Source organism: Tursiops truncatus, chromosome 17 (genome assembly GCF_011762595.2).
Source record: "Tursiops truncatus isolate mTurTru1 chromosome 17, mTurTru1.mat.Y, whole genome shotgun sequence".
NCBI classification, from domain to species: Eukaryota; Metazoa; Chordata; class Mammalia; order Artiodactyla; family Delphinidae; genus Tursiops; species Tursiops truncatus.
In genome coordinates this window covers 78391654-78397089 of record NC_047050.1, presented here as the reverse complement: position 1 = coordinate 78397089, position 5436 = coordinate 78391654, and the positions used below count along the sequence as shown (strand labels likewise).

Sequence of the window (5436 nt, the reverse complement as noted above, 5' to 3'; positions counted from 1 at the left end):
ATAGTGGAAGCAAAACAGACCTTCAATTTTTAGATCTCAATTTATAAAACACTTAGAGTTTCTAGGGGTTTTGCTTTTAAATTCAAGTACCACATAATTTGAAAATTGTACAAGTTCTAATTATTCAGTTCCAATACACCAAACACTGGAGAGGTCCCTCTCAGCGGGAGCGCCACCGATTCCACAATGAAAGGGTAACAAGGCGCCCTCCTCCCTTCTCTTCTGCCAGAGTGACCACTATGTGTTTAAATCCACGCCCCCTGGCAAGTTTCTAAGGTGAAATTCTGACACGCTTCCCTTTCCCATCCCAGCAGGTGGCCAAGGGCCGGCTGGGGCTGGAGAAGTGCAGTAACCAAGGCTGGGCCAGCTGGCCAGAGTGGGGGTTGGCGGGGTGGGGGGGGGGGCGGGGGGGGCGGGGGTGTCCCAGCACGTGAAATCACCATGCAGGATAAATCCCTTGGGCTTCCCATGGGCCAAGGGCGAGTCTCTCAAGGCACCGGCCCCTCTCAGGTTCTGCTTGCAGAGACATCGCGGGGGAGGGGCACTTGGCTGCTTAGGAAAACCGCGCACGAGTGAGCTTTACACCTGCAGATGTTCTGTAAAACGGGAGTGAGTAGGCTCGGGCTCGTCCTCAAAGCCTTTACTCCAAAGGCGAGCCCTTCCTGCTGCCGCCAGGTTAGGTAGCTCCGCGACTGTAGCAAACAGCTCTGGTGTAATTCGTCGTTCCTTCCTCCACCCACCCCACCGAGCCCCTGTCCCCTTACCTGCGGTCCGCGGCCCTCCGCTCCGCGCTCGGATGCCGCTGGGGTGCCAGGGACCCACGGGACGTGTCGTTCCCAGCCGCCGCGCGCTGGCTCCTTAGACCCCCGCCGGCTCGCGCGGCGCCGACGGCGAGGAGCCCCGAGGACGCCCCGCGCCAGGTGCGCTCTGGCCGGGACGCCCGCTTCCGGGAGAGGCGCGCAGACCGCCGCAGCCAATGCCGAACAAAACCCGCCCCGGCAGCGCCGCGTCCGCGCGGCACAGCACGATCTCGGCGCTCTGGACACGGGCGCCGCGGGCCGAGCGTCTCCTCTCCTGAGAGGCCGCTACGGAGGCCCCGGCGCGTGGGCCCCTGCGGCGCGGAAGACCGCTCCAGGCCGGACTCACCGACACCAAAACCGCCAGGAGGAGCGCTTGGCGGGACTCGGCAAACAACCCAATGTTTTAAATGGAAAAAGGACTTGAAAAGACCCTTCTCCAAATAAGACATACAAATGGTCAACAAGCACATGAAGAGACGTTAATCATCATGAGCCGTGATGAAATGCAAGTTAACACCACAGCGCCATACACCCCTCCACACACTAGAAGGCCTACAATCAAGAAAGCTAAAAATAACAGATGTTGGCAAAAATTTAGAGAAACTGATACAGAATTTCCCACAGGGAAAATGAGTGAGTTCTGGAGGAGGAGGCTGAGAATATTTGTACAACAACGTGAATGTAGGTAATGCCATGGACTGTATGCTCAAAACGATTTAAATGGCAAATGTTATGTGGGGTGGGTGGGTAACATAATTTAGCCCCTGCTTTATACCAGACCCCAGAGTCAAAGCTTCTCATCCATCTTCTCGCTTTCACTTAACCTCCTAGGATCTTCACGCTCCCATTTAGCAGATGAAGCTGAGCCTGAGAGGGTAAACTAAGTGACTTGCCCAAGGCTCACTCGGCCAAGTCTACACTGTTCAATGTTACTGTATTTACTGAGCACCTACTAGAGCACCTACTGAGCACCTCCAGCACCTGCTAGAGACATTGTGGGAGGACCAGGGTGAAAGGGGGCTGAAAGCAGGTTACAAAACATGGGCAGACCCTGGGGCCCTGCTCTCAGACACTGACGCTTCTTGGAGTGGAGGGCTGGCCTGTGTCACACCTGCGGAGCCTTTCATTCCACCCCACCGCACCCCCAGAGGAGGGAAGCAGCTGGCCTGATACTGAATATTAGCTCAGCTGGGGAGGAGTCCTGGGGCTCTGGAGAAGGCATCTCCTGCCCCACTCCCCACATTGCCCCCTAGAGTCCAGTACGTGGGCACAAGCATCCCTGTGGCGGGGCAGGAGGCACATCTCACGGCACCCCTCTCCTCCCGCCCTGCAGTGGTGACACTGAACCCATACACGCGCCAGAAGGACGACGAACTCTCCTTCTCTGAGGGCACCATTATCTGCATCACCCGCCGCTACTCCGATGGCTGGTGTGAGGGCATCGGCTCAGAGGGGTCTGGATTCCTCCCCGGGAACTATGTGCAGGCCAGCTGCTGACGCCTGGGATCTCTGGGATGCTGACCCGGGCACCGCCTTCAGTGAGCCTCTTGAGTCCCACTCCAAAGCCTGCTCCAGTCAAGACTGGACCAGTCCTGCACGCCTCCTGGGCTGTGAGCTGTGTCTGTTCCTTCCCCCCAGTGCAGTGGGAAGGGGTCCTGGTAAAGACAGAGGAGGCACCCAGAGGCCTGCTGGAGACAGGAAAGAACTGGAAGCCAGGGAGTTTGGTGCCCTTATCCACAGGGGACCCTTACGCCATGAAGACAGGATCTCCAGCTGCAAGTGCCGACTTTGAATACAATCCTGACGACTTCCTGATGGTTGCCCTGCAGGGCTAGTGGCCGAGGGACTGAAAGGCAGCCCACTTGCACGGCTCCTGCTAATTGAGCCTCCTCTGCCTGCCCTAAGCAGCAGAATCTCCCATGTTCTCGGTGCTCACGGAGCCTCCACACTAGACCCCTGTGCCCCTCCGCTCTCCCATCTCCTCGGTGCTCACGGAGCCCCCTCCACACTAGACCCCTGTGCCCCTCCGCTCTCCCATGTCCTCGGTGCTCACGGCGCCTCCACACTAGACCCCTGTGCCCCTCCGCTCTCCCATGTCCTCGGTGCTCACGGAGCCTCCACACTAGACCCCTGTGCCCCTCTGCGGAGGTGGGCTGCACCCTGCTCTTCTGCCTGCTGCCTGCTTTGTTGTGTATTCAGGCTTGGTTCCCCAAGCTGGGCACTCCTCCAAGAGTGGGGACCAGCTCCCTCACTTAAGTGGGGCTCTCTGAGAACAGAGATCACCTCGCCCTCATCCCTCAGACTGCAGCGTGAGAGATCTCGCTCACCTCTGCCCCTTCACCTCCTTTACAGCTCTGAAACACCAAAAGACAGGAGGTGGGACCTTGGGTTTCCACTGGCTCTGCTTTAAAGCATCATGGCTTTCTGTTCCATACGGGAGGAGGGGGACTCAGAGGGCCCCGTCAGTGGGGCGACTTTGGTTAAGTCCCTGGTTTCTTGCTGCATAGACGAGGCTGGGGTGCGAGGAGACACCTTCGGGCTCTGTGAGGTCCCTGGCTGGCCAGACCCGAGCCCCGGGACAGTGTGCTACCTCTTTCCACCAACAGGAGGGGACTATTCCCTCTAGCTTTTTTTCCTGTGGGGATGCTGACAGAGTGGGGGCGGGGAGGGAGGCAAGGAGTGTAGTGTAGGGTCACAGTAGGTAAAGCGAGATCTAGGCCTGGGACCGTCGGCAGGGAGCGCCACCTCTCTCTGCAGGGAGTCCGGTGCAGGGGGAGGTCGCGGGTGGGGGGACATTTCGGGGCCTGGGTCCCCTGGACAGAAGACTGGAGGACGGAGGCCATGCAGTCCAAGGCAACAGTTACCCGCTGACGCGGCGGGAACATGTTCCTTCTCTACCCTGACAGGGAACCCCGTCCTCCCAGCTGGGAGGAACAAGGTTTTTGGAAACACTGCTGCCTGCTCAGATTATGCGCGCCACCCTGGTGCGGCCAGACTCCGGAATTCGCTTGCAGTGGAACTGGCGGAGGCAGCCGAGCTGGGTTAACTGCACAGATGGGGTACAGCTCCCAACTCCCTCCTCCAGTCCCCAAATGGACCACCCTGGGATTCCGAGAAATCCCGGAGGGACCATACCAAAACGAAAGGGAGAGGGAGTAATAAAACTAGCTTTCTCTTTCCCGACCCCCACCGCCGCCCCCCCCGCCCGGGTGCCCTCTGCAGGCCACGTCCTCAGCACCTGTTGCAGGTGTAGGCGCACTTCGGTGGAGGTTTCCCAGGGCACCACCCAGGCGCGGAAGGAGCTGGGACTCGGTCCTTCTGCGCCTCCTGCATAAGGCGGTGCATGGGGTAGCGGCTGGCGCAGGAAGGCCACGTCGCCGCCTGCCAGCAGCCCCATGGGGCAGAAGTCGTTGGCGCCGCCGCTCACGTAGAAAAGGCGCTCGAAGTGCACGCCGTCGTGGGCCCGCTCGCGCAGGTAGTCGCTGAGCACCTTGTGCTTGCACATGTTGGCGGGGTAGCGAGCGCAGCTGTGCGCGTGGAAGGGCCGCAGCGCCAGCAGCCCCCAAGGGTCGCGCCCCGACGGGTTGCTGAAGATGCGCCGGAACAGGCCGTGGTGGCCGGCGGCGCGCAGCGCACTCTCCACGCCAAAGGTGTTGGCGTCTGAGATGAGAATAACCTCAAAGCAGGCGCCCTGCTTGGCCACAAACTGCAGCAGCTCGCCCATGCCGGGCGACAGGGGGATGGCCTCGTAGATGGCGCGCAGGTCCCGCGGCCGCACGCCCTACTCGCCCAGGTACTGGAAGACGCGCTGCATGTACTCGTTGTAGAAGCCCTCGCGCTAGGTGGCACGCAGGCTCTCAGGCAGCCGCTGGCCCGCCGCGGCCCGCGCACGACAGACTCGTCGCTGTTTTCGTCCACGATAGTCTCGTCAAAGTCGAAGGTCAGGAGGAAGCGCGGCAGCGCCCGGCGCAGCCATCCCGCTGTCCTCTACCAGCTTTGTCCTGAGCGATCTAATCCTTTTGTGGTCACCAAAAATAGTCCCTCAGAGGAAAGGGGGACAGGGACCTCTGAGCTTCTACCTGTCAGGGTGGGGAGCGGCGGCTGCAGAGGTCTGTCCTGGCTGAGTTTGGAGTGTAAAGAGTGGGGAGAGCGCCTAGCTGAGGTATTTGGGCGCAGGATGGAGCAAGGGGTGCTTACGGGAATTGGAGGGGACGCTGTGTCTTATCCATCCCCGGATTTCTGGGCTCCGGCTCTCACGAGTCCCTCCAGTCCAGAGGGTCCGTGAACGATGTGCATGTGGGCCGTTCCCTCCACTTGCCCCCCATCCCCATGTTATGTATTTTTAACCACAATAAAAAAAATGAATGAAGCACTGATAATCATGTTACAACATGGATAAACATTGAAAACATTCTAAGTCAAAGAAGTCATACTGAAAAGGCCACTCATATCACAATCCTCTTGTGTGTTTTAAATCCATAGCAGTTTTGAAAATGAGGGGATGGGACTTCCCTGGTGGTCCAGTGGTTAAGACTGCGCTCCCAACGTAGGGGGCACGGGTTCGATCCTTGGTCAGGGGAACTAAAATCCCGCTGTGCACAGCATGGCCAAAAAATAAAATAAAATAAACGTCATT

At 59.0% G+C, this 5436-nt stretch overlaps 1 pseudogene; it reads right to left on the bottom strand.

The window, feature by feature from the left end:
- Positions 1–3762: 3762 nt before the first annotated feature.
- Positions 3763–4871, bottom strand: LOC117308661 (phosphoethanolamine/phosphocholine phosphatase-like; annotated as a pseudogene).
- Positions 4872–5436: the final 565 nt, after the last annotated feature.